Source organism: Podarcis cretensis (genome assembly GCF_951804945.1).
Source record: "Podarcis cretensis genome assembly, chromosome: 1".
Lineage (NCBI taxonomy): Eukaryota > Metazoa > Chordata > Lepidosauria > Squamata > Lacertidae > Podarcis > Podarcis cretensis.
In genome coordinates, this window is record NC_137170.1 from 97,153,417 (window position 1) to 97,176,869 (window position 23,453).

The following is a 23,453-nucleotide window of genomic DNA, read 5'->3' on the forward strand; positions in this document are numbered from 1 at the left end:
CCAGTTTAAATCACTTCTGAATTGTGAGCACTATTCCAAATGAAGGAGATGGTGCCAATTCTGCTGAACTGTTTAGAGTGTTCAGGGTATTTGGATGATGAAACTAATAAGCCTTCCAGGGTGGTTACTGCCACCAAATGTGAATTCAATAGCTCCATGCATACAGCTCATTATGATGCTGTAAATTAGAATGGATAGAAATGAAACAAAAACTCGGCCCCCAATATTTATAGCTGAATGTCAGAATCGTCCAGGTGCCTAGCTGTCTCCATCAATCTCTTCCATGAGTATCTAAAGTAGAATACACACAGGTGATCATTTCTTCTGGAGTGACTTCATTTGTTGAACATTTGTTTACAAATTAAGGTTACAGAGGTTGTATGAAATGGAAGCTTTTATTGCAGCCGACAGACAGCTCCTAAAGGCCAAGTTACCCCTGACATCATTCACACAATTAGTATCTGAGTTACTGTTTCTGTCAGGGGTAGAATCTGAATTGAGATTGTGGTGTGGGTTTAGGAAGCATCTTTTACTCTGACCGTGATCCCGATAGGCTGCTGTTTGCATCCTGAACAAGCCTGATGACAATGGGAGTTTTCCTTAGCAGCTGTGGGTGTGCTCAGATGGGATCAGCACCATGGCAGAAGCAATGGTATAAAGGCCTCTATCCATCTAGCTGTAGCTCCATCCACTGGCCAAAGGAACAAGAACCACCAACTGCTATTTAAGGAAGAACCAGTGAGGTAAAATCGGCCTGGCCTCAGCTGGGTATATTCAGTCACCTCATTGTTCTGACCATGAAGAACTGGTCTTCCTCATCTGGGTTTCCCACCTGTTTTCCTTTTCTTGTGTGTCTTGTCTCTTTGGCAGCCATCTCTCTCTCTCTCTCTCTCTCTCTCTCTCTCTCTCTCTCTCTCTCTCTCCATGTGAGCCACTTTTGGGGTGTGGGGCAATTCTCTTCTGAAAAGCAGGATAAAAATACAGTAAATAAAAGCATTTACTCTGGTGTTTAGATCACAACTGGTCAGTTCTTTTGGAAACAGCAGCATGGTAAAAGAGGGGCAATTTAACTAGATTAGCAATTTCTTCATGATATAAGCACAAAAACCTACTCCCATGCCTCACATAGCCAATGAAGTGTATATCTATTTAGGTCACAATATTCTATTAATATTTCCAATGCAATATTTGGCAAATCTATGATGAAGTTGTCATTAGTATCACTCTAAAGAGCTGTGACAGACGAGATAATATTGTCCAGACCAATTAAATAGAAACTGTAAAGAGGAAACTGGTGTTTGTGGGGAAGACAGTCCTAACACGGGATAATGAGGTTTCCCCATTCAAGTCTAACCCAGAGGTTCTGACATGAGGGAACACTTCCCACCTTCATTTATTCTGCCTATGCCCCCTTAGAAGTCTGCCACACAGCACCCCTGAAACTCAAGTTAATTACAGGACCACTTGTAAGAGACTAAGAAGTATTCAGATTGGTGCATGGGGCTGCTGCTATGGACCTAAGAAAAAGCACTTTTGAAACTGTCATTTTGACTGCTGGAGGTGGAGGCTTGCCAAGAGCTTCTTGAAATGCTCTTTGTATGTTAGACTTTTGTAACTTGCATTTAATCTTGCACTATGGTTACTCTGCCACCATTGCCTCTGCTGCCTCTTGGTTCACTACTGTTCTTCATGGACACTGTGAACCTGAATGTATGTGGGTTTCATGACGAATTGGTCAGTGGAAAACTGCCTACCAGTAGGGAAGGGAGTGAGCTAAGGATTCTGTGATCAACCGAAGTGTCTCTCAGCCTGGAAAACAATTTTTAACTGTTGATTCAAATGGACCTGCTTAGAAAGTGTTGTTTTGTGGGTTTGTTTGTTTTTTTAAAAAAGAAACTCTGGATAGGAACAATACCTTATAAAAAAAGGAAAGCAATTTGAGGGCCTTTGGTAGAGGGAGAGCGAAAGAGATGGCTTTAATGACAGAGAAATCACTGTGGAAATTTCATTCATCAGCAGCATCACCACCAGCAGCTTAAATGAAGTAGTTAATAACATCCTCCCCTCTCTCGTTCTGAGTCATCTTTCCTCTTTCACATACAAAAATTGAGTTGTTGACTTCCTCAATCTTTTTCTTCCTGGACAACCCCTGCTTCTCCATCAATACATCATTGAGGCATCTCATTTGTATGATGCATAGCAATAATCCATAACTGAAATGCAATTACTCTGACGATAAACCACAAAGTGATGAGGGCCAGCTGCTGGGGCTGTCTTTTGTGAGTCTTACTAACAGTTACACTATTATTTAGAAGTGATTATTTGTGTGGGGTGCACATGGGGGTTTGTGTGTGTGTGCGTGTGCGTGTGCGTGTGCGTGTGTGTGTGTGGTAGGGATAACTACTGGCTTGGAAAGGCTTCTGACTAGGAAATGCCTTTCCTCCAACTCAGCCTAGCACATTTATTCTTGGTTCACAAACAGAGCAATTTAACTGAAGCAAGCAATTGCTTCCCTTCCATGCTGAGGGTTAACCGATCTTTATCTTTGTTACAAAGCACTCACAGGATCACATGATGTGCATCATATCAGGTCAGGCAACTTCCCCCTCTATCTTGGCTTTGTCTATTCTCACCAGCAGCTTTTTTGCCAGGGTCTAAGGCAGAGGCGGCTGGTGTGGCGGAGCACAGCCCAAATCCCTATTGTTATGGTCAGTGGCCAGCATTAAAGAAGCAAAATAAGGAGCACAAAGAAGACACTATAAAGTAGCATAGAGTTAGTTAGTTAGTTAGTTAGTTAGTTAGTTAGTTAGTTAGTTAGTTTTTTAAAGCATCAACGTTCTAAAAGTTATGGTTGTGTCCTGAACTCCAAAGAGGAGAGTTGTAAAATATCTGGGATCATCTCCTGATGGGTTTTGCTTGCTGCAGCGCAGCAGTTGGCCACATGGGGAGTGGTAGATGCATTTTTATCAGGGGCCGGGGGGGGGGGGGGCTGCCCTCCTAATTCCAGTCTCACTACAGTTTACCTGCACTGTAATGGAGTGAGGCAATGTAGCAGTTACACAATTATATGCCCTCCTCTCCTAAGCAGGCACAAAAGAGAACTTTGAAAGGCTGCGAACAGTGTCTGGCAAACAGTGTAACATAAGTGACCCAGAAGTCATTAAAAAAAATAAAAGGAACTTCCATACCATGCTTATTTCATCACCCTCTCATAATTGGTTAAAGTGTGGTGCTGATAACACCAAGGTTGCAGGTTTGATCCCTGCAACTAATATCCCTGCAGCTAATATGGTAGCTGCATATTCCTGCATTTCAGGGGGTTAGACTAGATGATCCTCAGAGTCTATGATTCTATGATAAGAGGAAGAATAGATTCCACCATTCCTTTAAGCTACCTGGTCCCCCATCTGTTCTCCTTTTTGATTGTTTTTAAACACCGTAAACCTTCAGCAGCTTGTGTTGTGCCTAGCTTGTCTGATTTTTGTCAGAGTTGACCCAGAAGTCACCTTGCACATATGCTAAACAAAAGAGAATAAAAGCCACAACTGCATGCATCCCAGACATGGGAGCCCTCTGAATGTTATCTCTCATTTCAGAAGCTTCGTTGGCTTCAGCACTTGGAAGCACTTTGCATCCCTGACTGCCTTTTTAAAGTGCTTTTCCTCCCCAAGCTTGTTCTTCATTCCATGCTTACCTGGAGGATGTAAGTTGACTTTGAGAAGCAGACCACCCAGGTGAACTATAATACAGTAGTATAAAAACAGCAGGTGACTGCAAAATAATATAATATAATATAATATAATATAATATAATATAATATAATTAATATAATATAATATAATTAATATAATATAATAATATATTATAATATGCGATTGTTGTTTAGTCAATAGGTCGTGTCCGACTCTTTGTGACCACTGAAGAATTATGCTGGAATGGAAATTCTCAAGGTTGTTTGCCATCCATCATTTTAATGTTAGTGTTATCATTCCTTCTGACCTGACTGAATTTGTATTGTAATCTCAAAGAAAGCAATCACATTAAACGAAAGACATTTATGTCTAAATCCCCCAAACAATTTTGGATTATAGTTATTTACTGTACACATGAAATTAGAAACACACTAACAGTGATACAAAATGACAATCAAGGATGTGACACAAAGGTGCATGTCATGGCAGTGATAAAAACAAGTTAATTGCCATTTATTTTGAACCAGGGGCTGATCATACTCTAATTACTATTATAATAAGAAAACTCCCCCCACTTTGATAAATGCCCTGTCAAATACCTCTGTCATTAAAAGCTCATATTAAAACCAAGAAGCTAGAATATGAAAAGAAATGCCAGAAGGCCTAAGATCTGAAATCCTTAAGGAAGTTCATATTTTTATTACATTGTGGGTGATTTATATAATCAGTTCCATACTATTGTCACTCTACGGGGATATGCATCACCTGTTAGTTTAATGGGTCTTGGGTTTGCTCCCAAACAAAAAAGTGCAGGGCTACAGTTTTTGAATGTGTACGAAAGTTCATGTGAATATACATATAAATGAGATACTGTTATCATACACTAAGTAGAAAGTAAAAACAACATTGATTTACATTCTTTTAAAAAGAAGCGTTCCAAGACTCTAACTTGCCTCAAAGTCTCTTTTCGAGACTCGTGCCTCTAATCTTAAACTTTAGGAGTGCTGCTTTGGTTTTTGAAAGGGCCTTTCCTGTGGTGGCACCCTGACTTTGCAAAGCCATCCCCAAGGAAGAATGCCTGGCAGTGACATTACAAGCTTTTTTGCATCAGATGAAGACCTTCCCGTTTGTAATTTTAGATTGTGGATGGGTTTTCTATTCTTCCACGTGAGGAGAGCAGATTAAACAGGCAAGACATAAGGCTAGGACCAATTTAGAGCTAGGACCAATTTATTAATTATAATTTGTGATCTGCATAGGGGCAGTGGTAGGCTCTCAAATTTCAGCAGTGCCCTGTGCAGTGCTAAAATTCGACCCCCCTGCCTCTCATGCTCCATTCTACAGCATTGTTTTGGTGCCTCCTGCAGGGTGGCAACCAGTGCAGACACACCCGTCGCAATACCCTAAACTGCCTCCGATAGATGAAACCAATGTGTGGGAAATATTCCAAAATAGTTATGAGGCACCTAAGTCTGTCAAAATTGGGTGAGCCTATCATACTGAGAGGGAAAGTGGCTGTAATTTCACCTCTCCCGCTGTCCTACAAGTCTTCAGGTGATGAGGAAGGCCTTCTTGATGTCCCCTTGGTGCCCCAGAACTTTAAATGAGTGATGCAGATTATCCAGAAACTCTGTTTGCCTGAAAAGTGCCTCAAGGTACTTGCTATCTGTGTGAACCTGTTTCCTTTCCCACACACAGTTGACCAATTCAATTGACTTATTTGACTTGGCCCTCACCCTGACCTACAGAATGGAATACACACACAAAGAAAATTGTCTACTGGCTAATCACTGATAAAGATTTCTAAAATTTACAGAAATGAGAGTACACTAGCATTATGCAAATCGGTGTCCTCTTTTTCAGTCTCTCTCTCTCTCTGGTGATGTGTAACTGGCCCTCCTGGTGGGGGACCCTTGAAGTTTCTCTTGCCCAGAGCCCCTTAAATTTGCACTTCTTCCTTGGGGCTCAGATTTGTTGTGGAAAAAGCGCAGAAGGAATTCTTCAGTCACTGATGCCCCATCTCACAAAAAGTGGTCCAGTTTGGCATTCCTCGGTGCTGGTTACAGTCATGCTCAAAGTCATTTTCTGTGAGAATTGGCTAGTTAGTCTTTTCTGACACTTCGTCAGCCAGTCGTTCAAGTTGAGCGACATGAGGGATTAAGACGGGCATACAAGAATCCAGTGAAGATCCTCTGGAAGACTTTTCTTCTATTCTTCCACGTGAGAAGAGCAGATTAAACAGGCAAGACATAAGGCTAGGACCAATTTAGAGCTAGGACCAATTTATTAATTATAATTTGTGATCTGCATAGGGGCAGATCACAGTAACACTAACTTGTGCACAATCGTATGGGCAGATAAACATTTCTGTTCACCTCATCTCTAACTTCAAATAGATTATATACCATAAGTCCTAAAACTCCAACATTCCAATCTTTATAGCAATAGTCCATTTTCTCTAAAGTGGCATATGCATCAGAACCTGGTCGAAAATTCGATAGGCCCTTTAGTTACCACTCAGGGACAGTTAAATAACAAATGTAGCAAATAAATCCCCAAAACAAAAATAGGCCTGTCAGTTTCACCTTTCGGGGGTGATAGATTATCTCTCTAACCTATACTTACACCACTTCTGAGTCTTATGTGTTTTCCGGTAATTTTTGTTTTCATCTAACCACTTCCTTTTAAAATAAAGGTTTGTCATGTTAACTTTTAGGCTAACATCTGTTCAAATTTAAGGTAAACTTTACAAAATGCAGGACACTTGATGGTGAAGACAGTTCTCCGCTTATCAGCGAGTTAATCAAGACAATCAACATAAGCTTTGTAAGAGACAAACAGCAAACCAGAGCCCCTCACATTAAATATAATAAAAATATTATTTATATGCCACCCATATGACCGGGTTGCCCTAGCCACTCTAGCTGGCTTCCAAGAAAATATTAAAAGCACAATTAAAGCATGTTACCAAGTTCTCAATGAGCTTTGCAAGAGGTTTATTGAAAATAAGCTTTGCTCTGGCTTTGAACTTGCAAAGGTGCTTTGTAGGTAGTGCCAGAGAAAAAGAGGTCCATGTGTGCCTCACAAAACCTTGTCATCTATCCATCCATCCCTCTCCATGCCTTCCAAGAAACTTCTATTGCTTTGAGCATGAAAGGGAAAGACTAAATTGAGATATGGAAGATTCATTAAGACCAGAGCTGGCCCTATCGTTAGGCAGTGTGAGGTAACTGCCTCAGGCTACAGAAGCAGCTGTGGGTGGGAAGCAGCTGCAAGATGATGGAGGACAAAGCTGTGTGCGTACAGCACAACCTGCCCTGTGCCCCCTGAGCTGCCCTCTGATACAATAGTTCGGTTGACTTCTGAATAGGGAATGAAGGGAGATCTCTATCTTGCCCTTTGCCTCAGGCACCAAATTGTCTTGGGCCAGCCCTGACAAAGACACCCCCACTCCAAATTTCCTCTAACTTTCCATTTTCTCCGTGTTTCTCAGTTGCAAGTGGATCATCCCCAATGTTATTCTAAGTGTAACTTTTAAAAAGAGAAAGTTTAAGGAAGAATATTGAATCTGAACACGGTCCGCTCCACAGGTACTTTGACACAGAGAATTCACGAGGCAGTGAATGCCTGAGTCACAGGCCAGGTTTTCACCGCCTCTTTTTACAGAGGATTTTTTATATATTCGATTTTGAAATATGTAAGTGTCCTTCTGTCAGTATATCAGGATTGCAAATATATAACCTGGAACCATATAGATCCTTTGAAAAGCCTTGCTACCTCCAGCAGCTTAAAGGCTTCCAAATATCAAAGACCGGGCTTAATCTTTTCTGTAAACCTTTGTGCAGTTGCTTTAAAGTACTCCCTCCCCACTGCCAAAGACCTCAAAGTATAAAAGTGAAGTCACATAAATACATCTTTCAGATGAACTGCAAAGTGATGTATGGGGGGAAGAGTGCTGTCAAGAAAAATAAAATAAAAAGGCAAGCCATATGAAGCCTCCAAACTCCAGCAAGAGTGTGAATTGAAGTGGACAACCCATTTTCCCCTGAAATACATTTTGCCCATAAGTTTGTGTTGCAGTCTTAAGGCTGAAACAGATATCAAGAAGAAAATTCTTGACTTGATCTTCTCACTTTTAAATGTATACTTTGAAGCAGTGGTGATCCAATTGTGAACAGAGTCATGGCTCCAGAGGTGCATTTAAAAAAAAAAAACCCCACTGTATTGTTATTCCCAATGTAAATCACCTGCTGTTAGCACCACTATGGAAAAAAGAGGCTTGACTTAGGTGCCTGTGTCCCCCCACCCCCCACCCCACAGCAGCTTCAAGTAATAATTGGATTTAGAAAACAGTGTGAATGGAGAAGGTTAAATCCACTGGGGGACATCTGTGGCTCAGAGGCAGAACACTTGCTTTGCATGCAAAATGTCTCAGGGCTGATCCCTGGTATTCCAGTTAGGGCTGCATACAAACTCCTGTCTGAAACCCTGGAGGCTTGTTGCCAGTAAATCAGTGTAGGCTGGTGTAGTTAACATGGTGCCCTCCAGTCTTTTGCAATTAGTTTATTTTGTACAATTCTCTATTCCATTTTGGTTTCAGTAGTTGTAGAAATATATGGAGGTGGTATCCAAATAACAAGTGCAAGGAGTTACACTTGTATACTGGAGCTTCCCCCATCTCCTACCCCTGTGCACCCCGTAAATATTTTGTGAGAGTTCTCCCAACCCTCCCGAGTGAATTTGGGGAGGATGTGGACACATGCAGGTATGAGGGGACAGGAAGTTCCATTGCACATTGGACTAAGGACAGTCCTCCCCTCCCTTTAGTAACTTCACAGCAAGAATTAACAAGCAATTTGTATTTTATAGTCCTTTTTATTCAGTCATCCGGTTGCAAGCAAAAAGCCACATCTCTCCACAAGGAGAGCAGTTGACTACTCTAAATCCTTCCCCTTCCGTCCCCAGCAACATCCTGGGTGCCAACGAGAAGTTCCTCATCCTCTCTGCATTCTTTGTTTCTAATACGGATGAACCTCCTAGTTCTTGGGGAAGGAGGGTTTCCCACACTCTCTAATGACATCTCTGCTGGCTGTTTCCTCCTTTCTGTTTCCCTTTCCATTATCTTGTAACTAGGCAACTCCTGTGGAAGCTGCTCAGTGTCTGTCTCTCTCTCTGCTCCTGAAACCGCTGGAAACAGGAGAGGGTGAATCTTCCCCCTCCTCCTCTTCTTCAGAGAGAAGCTGATCAGCCTGAGAATGCATTCCCCAGTCCTCAGATCCAGACCACTCCCTGACAGGTGACAGTCGTCCATGCCTTCATGGAAGTTGAACAGGTTGGTGAAAGGCAGTTCCCATCTTCCCTGAACACAAGCCACGTTGATGAGGCTGATGGGATTTGTAGTCCAAACCATCATTCACTTGACATGTAGTGAATGCTGACCTAGATAGACTAATGGTCTGACTTAGCTTTAACTTGCTTCCTATGTTCTTTAGATCCAGCCCAATGCCACTGGTCCAATCAAAACTGAGTTTCCAATGGTTTGTGTATCCCGCCACACCCCCCGTAAAGAAAAATGGATAGTTTCAATGATGAATATCTTCTGTTGCATTTGTTCTGTCCCATAATATTTTGAATGCAACGGCACAATTCTATACATATATAGAAGCAACTCCCATTGGTTTTCAATAAGGTTTACTTCCAGAGAACTGTGAACAGGACTGTAGCCTAAATGTAAATCACACATTGAATAACTTTAAATACCATTGCATTCTTCAGTCAGATTATACTTTCTGTATTAAATTTCAGAAACATTTAAGAAATCATTGAGAGTCATCTGAAGGCCCCCTCAGCTCACTTTGGGTAAATCTGGAAAGTGTGACCATGAGACAGGATCAGATATAGATATTCGGTAAATTCTGGCAATTTCTGGATTTCCTATAGATGTAGGATACTTATCCGGAATCTTACAGTGTGACTGATCTATAATATGCAAGTGCCTCTGCATATAATTAAGTATCACTTTCTCATGCATTATAACATCAAACTAGCTTATCAGCTCATACGGAAAAACAGATGGGTATCATGTAATCAAGAATAATCCAAAGTAAGATAAATAGTGGCATATTTAATCATCTCCAATCAGGATTTCTCAAGAAGAAAAATGCCCTTCTGAGAAAGGATCAGGGTTCCAGAAAGTGAATATTTGCTATTTGGATAAAAGACTATTCATGTAAGAAGGCAAGTACTACACCTTGCAATTATCTTTTCATATTTGACTTTGAATAAGAATTTTCAATTCACTATCCAGCTTTTGCCTCCTGCTTAATCCTGAAATTAAACCTCTATTTATGGCATCAGCACCTGTTGCCATGGAAATGAATGTGATGATCCAACATTATGGATTCACCAGAGACGACGGTAGGAGGGTAAGAGGGCTGGGAAAGAGTAAACATTGGTTCATTTGACTTTCTCTCAGGATTAGCAAAGGAGGAAAAAGTAATGGGGACGAGAAACAAAAGAATGGCTTTACCAAATAGATTACATTATAATTGTGAAATTTTAATGGTGTTTGCTCTTCTTGTACGGAGCAACTTGCATTTAAGATGGGAACAGCAAAGCAAAGTGAAGGTCATGGCATCTGCACAGTGTGGTGTGACCACCATTATATTTTAGGACCTCTGATTTTTCAGATGAAACAAAGTGTGTAGCCCAGGAAACTTTGTAGAAACTTCCAGGAATCAAACTTTCTAAAATGTAGGTCAGGTATCTGCCTTCCTCTCAACCTCAAGTGATGAGGGTGGAAATTGTTGCTGATCTGATCTCTTTCACGTTCCTAACCTTTGCCAATTTTGGTGGTGATCTCTGTTTTTGGTTTTTTTCAACAAAAGAAAAAGGAGAGAGAAAGCTCTTTTTGCAAAATACAGTGTTGGCTTGATTTAATATTACAGCTTTGAAAAAGCTTTGTCCCAGGACTGTACCATTTTGGCCTTGGGTGGTAATCAACTAAGTTTTACTCAGAATAGACACATTAATGTGACTAAATTAAGCCCATTCATTTTAACTAGTCTACACTGAGTAAAACTTCATTAAAATGTAGATTGGTATTCTACAGGAGCTTCTTATGAGTAAAACGTTGCTGCTAAATGACTAAGTGTTTTAAATGGGTTTGGGGCTCGCATTTTGATAAAGGAGATATTTCAAGAGAAATGTGTGGTTTGACTTTCATGTGCAAACCAGTAGATAGGGGCTTGATGTTGGTCCATGCTCCTTGGATATCACTATTGGTCTCAGATCTGAGAAATGCCTGGCCCATTGGGAGGGGCAAGCTGCTCTTCCTTGAAAATTCCCACCCCTTTGCCATGTTTCTTGAGCTGGGAACCTTTTTGCTTCTATTTTCTGGGTGCCCCTACAAAATGAGGTCCCTACGAAATGGGAAAAACCCCTTCTTGGAGGTGGCGTCCAATCTCTACAATGCTGTCCCTTCGGAGCCACGCTTGGTGCCTATGTTGGTCATTCCTTTGGTCCCCAACCCTTTAAACACTATTATATCTAAGCAAGAGTGCGCCCTCTTCTAAAAACTTTAGTTTGTGACAACATCTCACTTTGGGGGTGGGGGTGTATATAAACCTCCCCAGTGAATCTTTTCTTTAAAAAAAAAAAGCAAGAAAAAAACTTTATTAAACTGAAACTACTGGTGAGTTAAACCCAGAGAGAACAAAACAGCACCAACCATCAGCAGAACTGCTCAACACTGAAGAGACTATACAGGGTACAGATGAGGCATCTAGGTGGCTCTAGATGCTGCCAGACTCCAACTCCCATCATCCCTGATTATTGACCATATGGGCTGAAGCTGATGGGACTTAGAGTCCAACAATATCTGGAGAACCTCAGGTTAGCTACCCCAGATAAAGGGCATCTGTGAGGTGCCCCTGCCCCAAGCCCAGCCTTGGTCAACCCTTTAAATACTTACAAGTTCCTAGGTGGTCTAGGTGTTGCGGGTTATTATTTACAAATGAGGGAGAAAGGAGCAGATTAGATGGTTCTACATTTTTAAGGTAGCCATGGCCTAATTTAACCAGGCTTCCTCTAGTATTCCAGACAGCTCTGCTGTAAGTGGGTTCAGGCTGACCCAGGCTACACCTCTCCGACTGAGTTAAGCACTTGAAATTGAGTATTTATTTGTTACCCAACACACTGAATGCTAAACAAGAAGCCTGTTTTTTACAAATAGTTTGTTGTCGCTGTGGAAACTCTGTTTGGATGGTTGCTGACATGCCAGCATCATGGGGGACAGTAGTTCAGTTGTGAAGTACATGCTTTGCATGCAGAAAATCCTAGATTTAATACTTCACGTCTCCTGTTAAAACAGGTAGCAGGTGGGGTGAAAGCCATTTGCCTGAGAACCTAGAGTACTGCCACTTCTCAGAATTGACAATAAATACAGCGCTAGATGGAACAATGGACTTGTATCAGTCTAAACTGGGCCATTGTAATATGTTGTGCAGGAATGTCTTCTGTGTATGATGAGAGATGCTACACTTCTCTCTTCCTGATTTTGGACAAATGTAGATGGGAGAAAAGCAGCACCATGTTGCTTGTAGATATATATTGAACCAGGACCCTTGTTTCCTGGGACTTTCTGTATTTAGCCCCTAAAACCTCCTTGACATATGAAACACCATTGTGAAAAATTCTACTGAGTCTAACGTTCTCTGGATTGGCCAGGTTTGGTATTTAACAATAGTCATTAGCCTTCTCTGACCTTTCTTGGTTAGCAGAACAGTATTGTTGTTGTTGTTGTTGTTTAGTCGTTTAGTCGTGTCCGACTCTTTGTGACCCCATGGACCAGAGCACGCCAGGCACCCCTGTCTTCCACTGCCTCCCACAGCTTGGTCAGACTCATGTTTGTCGCTTCAAGAACACTGTCCAACCATCTCGTCCTCTGTCGTCCCCTTCTCCTTGTGCCCTCCATCTTTCCCAACATAAGGGTCTTTTCCAGGGAGTCTTCTCTTCTCATGAGGTGGCCAAAGTATTGGAGCCTCAGCTTTACGATCTGTCCTTCCAGTGAGCACTCAGGCCTGATTTCCTTAAGAATGGATAGATTTGATCTTCTTGCAGTCCATGGGACTCTCAAGAGTCTCCTCCAGCACCATAATTTAAAAACATCAATTCTTCGGCGATCAGCCTTCTTTATGGTCCAGCTTTCACTTCCATACATTACTACTGGGAAAACCATGGCTTTAACTATACGGACCTTAGCAGAACAGTATTAGGCTTGCACATTTGTTTGGGGACAAATGAAACCATTAAATTGGATGGGGATACTTCTGTTCAATTTTTATATATCTGAACCAAATGTGGTAACTTACAGACATGAATAGGTTCCTTGTTCATTTCTCTTATCCATACCTATCCAGACTAGGTAGGGTGGAGATGAAGACTTTTCTCCAGCAGAAACAGAGGACTAGTCGGTCAGTGGCTGCCTCATGGTGCCTCCTACCATTTTCTTTCCCCCAAATGCCCTACACATTGTATTGTTCTGGAATATTTTGGGGGCAGGGGGAGCAGCCAGCTCATACACACATCCTCACCAGAATAGTAGCTGCATGGCAAATATAAAAAAACCCAGTAGAAGAAAAAGAAATACATGAAAACTGGTATAAGTGGCAGGAGCATATGGAATGAATGTATGCATCATGAAACAAATGTGGTTTTGAGAATGAATGGTGAAGGGGAAAATATGTTTAATAAAATAATAATAATAATAATAATAATAATAATAATAATAATAATAATAGAATTTTGGGTGAGGGAGGAAACCTCATTTCTTACACATCCCAAACTCTGCTTGTTGTACATTAGGATCTAATTTCTTGCTCCCCAGTTTGGCAAGTTTTCTCGATTGTCTTCAGTTGCCCTACTCCACATCCAGCAATTTGTTAATAATAATAATATTAATTTATTATTTATACCCCGCCCATCTGGCTGGGTTTCCCCAGCCACTCTGGGTGGCTTCCAACTTAACATTAAAATACAATAATTCATCAGATATTAAAAGCTTCCCTAAACAGGGCTGCCTTCAGGTGTCTTCTAAAAGTCAGATAGTTGTTTATTTCCTTGACATCTGATGGGAGGGTGTTCCACAGGGTGGGCACCACTACCGAGAAGGCCCTCTGCCTGGTTCCCTGTAACTTTGCTTCTCGTGGTGAGGGAACTGCCACTCTGGTGAGACAGTCTGTGGGCAGGTAGGGTTTCAGCCTGCATACCAGGTGGAGCTAGTAGACAGCTGCCCTGGACACAGCATTGACCTGCGCCTCCATGGAATGCTGTGAGTCCAAAATGACTCCCAGGCTGTGCACGTGCTCCTTCGGGGCACGGTTGCCCCATTCAGAACCAGGGAGTCCCCCACACCCACCCGCCCCCTGTCCCCCAAAAACAGTACTTCTGTCTTGTCAGGATTCAACCTCAATGCATTAGCCACCATCCATCCTCCATCCATTTACCTCCAGGACCCCTGGTTGCTCAATACACCGCCTCTCAGTTTAGATTTGGTTATGGTTAGCCACAGTCCTAGTGTGGTCCTGACAATATCCTACAATCCATGGTGCATGCACACATTTCAATCAGAGTCCATAACACACTTCAGTGTGAGCACAGAAAGGCACTTGAATGTCATTGAGATCCTGGTCTTAAATAGTTTACATGGTTTTGACTGCCTCCCCCCCCCCCCAGCATAGCACACATTCTACCCCACCCTCTGGTAAATAATCCACAAGTCATCTATTCTAAGCAACAGGATACAGATGTCTACTTCCTTTGATACACTGCCTAATCTATTGGGGTTAAATAATAGATCACATATCTGTTCAATTAAAGCACTGCCTGTAGCCTGGTAAGCTGACTGATAGCTGGATCTGTTATATTCTCTCTCTTTAAAGCATATGCACACACAAGTCTCATCAAACCGAATGATCTGTCATCTGTCCAGGAGACTTATCAGAGTAAAGAGTCAGTTACTTGAGGTACAATTAAAACATTAACAATGTTTCAATTGCTTAGGAAAGCAAAGAGAATGACCACCATCTTTCTCTGTCTATAAATTTTAAAACAGCATCCTATGATATATTACACTGTTAATTTTTGAGGCAACCTTTTGCAGCACTCATGCAAAAGTGCTCACTGTTGGCATGAACACTGAGACAGAAACATGAGAGGCAGCCCTCTGGGGATATATATGTTTTGGAGACTTTTGCACAGCATTAGACACACAATCAAGCAAGACATGCAATCAGCAGAATGACATGTTGCCATTCGGAACGAAGATGTCCAGATATCCTCCATATAACATTTCCCCAGTATGTATTGCATTTCCCTAGGAGTTTAAGTCTAAAGGTTTCCCCTATTGTTCATAAGTAGGATTTACTGTGTGCTTAGTGATGAAGATGACATTCGACAGGTTTCTGAGCATTCACATATGGAATTATTCACTGGGGCTTTTATGTTGTAAACCACCTGTGGTGTTTGGGTGAAAGGTAGTGCAATTAATTAATTAATTATAATAATTTTGCATTTGTTCAGTCCAGCAAGAGCTGCACAATAAATTCTACAGGATTTATGGGTTAGTCGTTTACCATGAAGGGTAGATTAACTTCTAAATTAGTGGAGTCACCATGGAATAATCTGTTTTGCCACCACAGTTGGAATGAAGATGGAAACAAAACATACAGTGTCAATAAAGGCCACAGCTGTTTTAACGTGGGTTCTGAGGAGATCTGCAGCAATATCACCTCCCTGCATTTCTGTGGACAGAAGATTAATGAGGAGGTAGGATGGAGATTCCTTCCCTTTCCTCATCTAAAAGACACCACCTTGGCTTAGAATTTAGCACCCATGAATGGCAGATGTGAGTCATTACTTCAGTGGCAGACCTTGTGGCGCCCCCTGCAGTGCCCATGAGGCTTTGCACTTTATCATGAAGGTGAGTTGAAGGGTAAAACCAGTAAGGTCCCCCCCCCAGTCTTCCCGGAAAGGAATAGGCAAGGTGAAGCCTACAGGGCCTCATGAGCTTTTCACTATTGTCTACCACCACCATCACCCCTGGATCCAGATGGCAGGGATGGGAAATGGCAGGACCAGGGATCAAATGCAACTCTCCAGGTCCCTCTCTGTCTCTCTCTAGCCCTTGGGCCTCCCTTGGCCAGACCACACCCCTCACCTGCCGCACTTCACACAGTTCTTTTGCCTGCATGGAGAGACCAAACTGAAGAAACCTCTGGCTTTTGCATAGCTGAACTATACCTACTATGCAAAGGATGCACAGACAAAGCAAGCAGAAAAAGCAGCAATGATCCAGCCATTTTACAATGCAAACAATTGTACTTACAACAGCTGCAAAAATCACAAACACAAAGAGCAAGCAGTATTCACAATGAAGAGATTAAGCAGCAAGGGAATCAACAGTTTATATGCCAAGGTAATCTCAGCTGAAATTCCTACAGAATTTCAGTTTCAACAGCTGTAAGGACCCCTGCCCTCTTTTTCACCTGGCCACCTAATGAAGAAACTTACCTAGCTGCAGATGCCATTACCAAATTGTATCTAGCTATCAATATCACAAAAAACAGGTATGACTCCATGTTTAACCTAGAAAGTCTAATGATGGAAGGAGGAGAAAGGGCAGAACCACGGTGATTGCTTCTGAACATTTCCATCTTTGCAATGGCTTAGCAAGCTTATCTTCCACAACCATAGTTAAGTTGCAATTGATTATACATCAGCTGGGGTGACACTAGGAATAATATATATCAATGGGAAAGTCTTCCGATGATATGGAGTGATTGCTGCCTAATGTATGCTGCAATTACTCAAAGGCAGACAGCTTTGAAAAATGATCCCTCAAGCCACATACATGGGAAGGTCACACAGAGCAATTATTTTGCTTTAGCATAACCTTTCACTAGAATGTGATTACCTGCCAGTATAAAATATATTGATGCAAGCAGGTTGGTGCTTATGAATCCTATGGTGGAACCAATGGTAATATGAAAGCAGAATGTCCCAGATATCCAAAAAGAAAAAGAGGGTGTGAGTGATGTAGGTGGCTCAAACAGAGCTTGCTTTCTTGTAGTTGCATCAGTCTCCTCTCAAGAATTTAGCTCTTGCCCATAGAGGTGCTTGTGACTCTATCAGGTATTGCCTTCCTGTATATGCATGAAACCATATGTGGAGTCCTTCTGAATCAGGCCAAAGGACCATTTAGTTCAGTATCATTTTCTCAAAGTGGCCAAACAGATGCCTATGAGATGCCCACATGTAGGACATGAACACAGTATGTTTTTCCTATCATTTCTCAGCTCTTGTTTTAGGTATGTCATAGAATCATAGAATCATAGAGTTGGAAGAGACCACAAGGGCCATCGAGTCCAACCCCCTGCCAAGCAGGAAACACCATCAGAGCACTCCTGACATATGGTTGTCAAGCCTCTGCTTAAAGACCTCCAAAGAAGGAGACTCCACCACACGCCTTGGCAGCAAATTCCATTGTCGAACAGCTCTTACTGTCAGGAAGTTAAAACAAAAAAATTCCTTCCGGTAGCACCTTAAAGACCAACTAAGTCAGTTCTTGGTATGAGCTTCGTGTGCATGCACACTTCTTCAGATACACTGAAACAGAAGTTTCCAGACCCTTCTATATAGTGAGAAGGTGGGGAGGGGTATTACTCAGAAGGGTGGTGGGAATGGGTGATTGGCAGATGGCTGTGATGAGCCTGTTGACGACTCTTAACGACTGCAATAGGTCTTACAGGAAAAAGCAAGGGGTGAAAAGGTGAAAAATGGCTTTGTCATTTCCAGGCCTTTGACCATTTTGGTTGCCCTCCTCTGGACACGTTCCAGTTTGTCAGTGTCCTTCTTGAACTGTGGTGCCCAGAACTGGACACAGTACTCCAGGTGAGGTCTGACCAGAGCAGAATACAGTGGCACTATTACTTCCCTTGATCTAGATGCTATACTCCTATTGATGCAGCCCAGAATTGCATTGGCTTTTTTAGCTGCCGCATCACACTGTTGGCTCATGTCAAGTTTGTGGTCAACCAAGACTCCTAGATCCTTTTCACATGTACTGCTCTCAAGCCAGGTGTCACCCATCTTGTATTTGTGCCTCTTATTTTTTTTGCCCAAGTGCAATACTTTACATTTCTCCCTATTAAAATTCATCTTGTTTGTTTCGGCCCATAGTGTGGTTTATTTAGATCTCTGGGTATAGGGTGGTCTATAAATTCAATAATAAATAAATATAAATACATAGCACCTGTATACAGCCCACAAGGATTTTCAACAAACTTTTGATTAAGATATGCATTTTTGAGAAATCAAGCTTCTCCAAACTAATGCAACTTTTTTGTTTGCCATCTTCAACAAAATATGCACTTTTATTCACACCTTCCCCTAATATAATGCATTTATGTACACATTGTTGGGTTGGCAAACTTCACTGCAAAATTCACAGAAGTGTGAATTTCAAAGGATAGCTGTTTTTTCAGTTCATGTATGTGGCGATCACACACAGGGCCCCTGGATGTTTGACGGTCTATTGACCCTGTGCCACCACTGCAATTGTTTTTTCCACTGCCACCACCCCATATCTCACAGGGACACACGGAGCCCAGACAGTTGTTAACATTAGCAAATAATCAAGTTTATTTTTAAATGCAGGAACAAGCTTATGGTTTCAGTTAATTTTTCTTGTCAGTTTCTTAGATCTTAGTTCCTAACAACTTCAAATTGATTATTCCCAACTATCTATCTGACTCCACCTCACAATTCCTCTCACTCTCTCACAATACAATTCGACCAACCCACTGCCTATTCCTCCCTCTTCCTTCTTCAACTCCTCAAACCTCAGCTGACTTTCAAAACCTCCCACACTAACTTTTACTCCTCCCTTGCATTCCCACTGGCCAATCACATCACACTCATTTAACCCTTTCCTTATGACCCACCTAGGAGGCAAACGCCACAATGTATTGATTCAAGAAGTATGAATTAGGTAGTTTCTCATTAGAATGAAAACAAAACTGAATTTCTTCCCCATCTGTAGGGCCAGGTAAAGGGGTCCTTACCCTGTAGTGCCCCCTGTTCTGGACAGGGCATGGCTCATTTAGGCTAGTTCTCTACACTGTTCATTCCCTGTATGAATGTTTGCTTAAATAAAATGTGGCCCAAGCTCAACCCATTTTACATGCCATTCCTCTTATATTCTTGTTCTGGTCACCAAACTAATTAATAAAATCATGACAGACACACTTTACAAGTGTGATTATCTGAATCTCTCCATACTTTCTTCATCTCCTGGTTAATTTTTCCTATCATTTACTTTGCTTTTTATGCTGAGCACATGCTGAAGCTCTCTTTCTATTTCAGTAATGAAATATAATAAAAGGATTGGGATCTATGATTCATGCTTCAAACCTAGTTCTTAGTGTGCAATGGAAAATCAAACCAGGGGATTATTTGGCTCTATTTAATGCATCGTTTTGCTCATCTTGACCTATGAACATCCCTTGAGAATGTAGATTTCTTCATATTACGCTACAGCTTTCTGGAAATTTGTTGCATACTATAGGAATGTGTTTCAGGATTTATGCCAGTGGCTTTTGCTCCTTGCAAATTATTTATATTACAAAAGCAACCCACCTCACCTTTTCGCCAGCCACAACTGCAAGTGAGTATGTAACTTACAACTCAGCATATAATAAATCAAAGAAGTGAGATTCAACAGAAACCTGTATTAACAGAACCTAGCACTGCAGGCAACAGATAAATAATACACATTCTTAGGGAATTGGGACTAAAGACTGGGTCCTTCACATCCAGAAATGTAGGACTTTATTGCCTGAGTAAAGAAATGGTAACATATCCACTGCTTGTACCAACTTATCATCTCTATGGACCAACAACTGGAGGGCAACATCACACACTTGTGCACACCACATCAGAACATTAGAATGCACTGCTCTGAGTTGTATTGATCATGCCTTCTGTGCCTAAACGTTTGCACAGCAGTGAAAAATTCCCAAGTCCTGGCTCTCGCATGTACTAAGCTTGGAACTTAGATCAAAATTGGGTAGCCATGGCGTAGGTCTCAGTGGATTCCTCAGCCCCTGCACATACACACATTTACTTGTTTCAAAGACACGTAGTAAGGAACCTGGAAGAAATATTCTTAGGATAGTGTTGCTCAGTTTGGAACTCTAATTGGCTGCCTATAGAAAAGAGCCTTTCCCTTGCACTAAGTAAATAAGAACACTGGGACAAGTCTTGAGAACTGATGGTCATGCAAAAGCATTCAACCCTGTAAGGCTCACATTCACTGTTTGTAGTAGATCAAGCTTTATCATGAGCTAAAGTGGAGTAGCTGTTGGACAAGACATTGAATATCTGCATAGTATGAGTGTGATGCATAGATTTGTATTGTGGATTTAACCATCAGTTATCGTTCATCACTTCATTACATTTCTGGGTATTCTTTTTTGCGATCCCTCGTAGCCGAGTAAGATTGTCTTCCATAAACACAGCTTTAACAACGAGTCCATAAGTGACTGAGGAGACCAATTCCAGATCCGCGTGTCCTTCCACAGTGGGGACATTGGTTTCTGAGCAGGAGTTGATCATGGTGTGGATTTGCCAAGTGTGCATTCCTCTTAGCATGTTTCTCCCTTGCGTCCTGAGTCTGAGTGTCTTCAAAGCCCATGACACCTTTGGTAAAGGCTGTTCTCCAGTGGAGCACTCGCAGGCCAGTGTTTTCCATTTGTCAGTGTTTATACTAAAAAATTTTAGATTTGCCTTGAGACAGTATTTAAACCTCTTTTGTTGACCACCAGCATTATGCTTTCCATTTTTAAGTTTGGAATAGAGTAGTTGCTTTGGAAGACAATCAACAGGCATCTGCACAACATGACCAGTACAACGAAGTTGGTGTTGAAGAATCATCGCTTCAACACTGGTGATCTTCGCTGCTTCCAGTACACTGATATTAGTTCGCCTGTCTTCCCAAGTAATGTGTAAAATTTTTCGGAGACACTGTTGGTGGAATCTTTTGAGGAACTGGAGATGGCGTTTATAAGTGGCCCATGTTTCACAAGCATATAGCAAGGTTAGTAGTACAATAGCTTTATAAACAAGCATTTTGGTTTCCCAGTGAATGTCCCGGTCCTCAAACACTCTGCACTTCAATCGAGAGAAAGTTGCACTCACAGAGCTCAGGTGATGCTGGATTTCGGCATCAGTGTTGGCCCTTGTGGAAAGATAACTGCCTAGGTAGGAAAAGTGATCGACATTTTCCAGCATTACACCATTGAGTTGGATTTGTGGCGCTGCAGAGGGGTTATTTTGTACTTGTTAGTGTAGCACTTTGGTTTTCTGGATGTTGAATGATAGGCCAAGCTTTTTGTAAGCTTCTGCAAAGATATTTAGGATAGTTTGGAGGTCATCCTCTGAGTGTGCGCACACTACGTTGTCATCAGCATACTGAAGCTCTATGACGGAAGTTACGGTAACCTTACTCTTTGCTTTCAGCCTGCTCAGATTGAAGAGCTTTCCATCTGTTCAAAAAATGATTTCTACTCCAGTGGGGAGTTTCCCTTCGACAAAGTGTAGGATCATGGCAATGAAAATAATGAATAGAGTTGGGGCAATAACACAAACCTGCTTAACACCTGATCCCACTGTGTATGGTTCTCTTTGAGAGCCATTGTTATCTGTGATTGTTGCTATCATATTATCGTTGAGGAGCCGAATGATGTTTACAAATTTATCTGGGCAGCCAATTTTCAGGACAGTCCACAGAATCAGAATGAATCTGAATCCATTCTCACAATAAAAAGCAAGTTGTAGCCTTGAATAAGATTTATGTATTCACAGTGCTAAAGTTACAAGCCTACATACAAATTATTATGGTGCTTTATGATGATGCATGGTGCTTTATAGTGTACAAGTGAACTAACTGGTCCCTGCCCCCAAGGACTTTACCATTTAAAGTTTGGCATAGGAAACCATGGATGAAGGAAAGAGAAGTGGAGGCAATTGCAAGAATGTGTAATTGCTTCAGTAGCAGATGCTCAGCTTGGTCACAGTCAGTGCTTTTTTTCTGGAGGGACCCAGGAGCACACATACCCCCAAACGTTTTGTGAATCTAACGGGAGAAGATACTAAAACTACTTTTCTGAGTACCTTTCAGAAAATAATATTCCATCATCTCTTATGCCTCTTTTAAACACAATCAAGTACATCCCAATTTCAACCAGTGAGTGTGACCATGGCTTCTCTCAGATGAATTTAATACTGACTCCAACAAGAGCTTCATTGCATTTAAACCCTGTAGCCAACTTAATGTTTATGAAATCGGTAGGCCCTCCTTTGTTTAAGCCTTCAGTGTATGTAAATTCATGGTTTTTGAAAGGACGACATCTGGCGACAGACACCAACAGCAAGCAGAGGAATCGGGAAGATGTTAGTGCACAAAACCTCATGCCAATGTGGAAGTTAGTGTGAGCTGTCAGCTGTGTTATATGAGGTAATGCATGTTCTTTGTACTTTTGTCTATTTACTGTATTTATTTTCCCCGATTTGAACTATAAAATGGTGGTTTTCTTGAGTCAAAATGAGAGTACCCCTAAACATATATTTTTTTAGAAAAAAAGCACTGATTACAGTCTTAGAAATTGTATGAGTATGTTTATTCGCAATGGGCTGAAGCATTCTGTCCATACCTTTTGGCCATTTCAGAGTGTCTGGAGGCTGGGCACAAGTCTGCCCAGTGATGATAGCGCGCGCGCGCGCACACACACACACACACACACGCCAGAGGCCCTGTCGAATAATACTACTTTCTGACAGGCTTCTCATTGCCACTCTACTCCTGCTGGTTGTAGCTCTACCAGTGCTTGGAGCAGGAAGGAAACTTTTTTGTGTCTAAAAAGAAATAATAGCAATGGAATCCTGTACCACCTTGTATTGTAATGGTGAGCCCCAGATACTGCCCCCAATAAATACCATATTTTAGAATCTCCTATGTGAAAGTGGCCAAAAATCCATTGGGGCCCTGGCAGGTAGCCCATTGCAGCTATTTGTTTAATAACATTGTGCAAATCTTACATGACTAAATAAATTGGGATTAACACTCATCAAATCTCTGTTAGAGGCAGAACAGTGCCCCCCTTCAAAAATGTTTTCTTATTCTGTCCCACAAGTAAGAAACTACTGAAAAAGTGGGGTGGGGGTGGGAGAGAGAGAGAGAGAGAGAGAGAGAGAGAGAGAGCGCACCGGCTGGTTGGGAAGGTCATTGAATGTCAGAAGAAAACTTGACACAAAACTTGTGATTTTTTTTTTTTCCAGAAGTAGAAAGAATCTCAGGTGGAGTACCTACATAAAGAGACATTGATTTCTTCTTCTGCGGATAGTCGCATGTGGGTTTTAACAAAGCAATCTCTGAAAAGCAGAGAATGAGCTGATAATATGCAATGCAAACTGGTGATGGAGAAAAAGGAGTAGGAGGGAAATATGCATTGAGTGGGACACACAGAAGCTGACAAATGAAGGTCAGGGTGCAGCCTTAACAACAGGACAAACCCATGAGTGATTAAACAGGCTGCTCAAAAGACATTATGCTTCTATAGGAAACAGGTGGAATAAAGCGGGAAAAGAGATAGAGTGGAATGCCTGAATTTTAGGCTTGCTTTTCGTTCTTTAGAGGGAGGAGCT

At 41.6% G+C, this 23,453-nt stretch overlaps 1 long non-coding RNA gene across 1 annotated transcript in view; it reads left to right on the forward strand.

Moving 5' to 3' along the window:
- Positions 1–544: 544 nt before the first annotated feature.
- LOC307226607 overlaps positions 545–23,453 on the forward strand; it is a 34,820-nt gene continuing 11,911 nt past the window's right edge. The window contains exon 1 of the long non-coding RNA XR_013843520.1: positions 545–743. This is a non-coding gene — a long non-coding RNA (uncharacterized lncRNA). The remainder of the gene's footprint in view (positions 744–23,453) is intronic.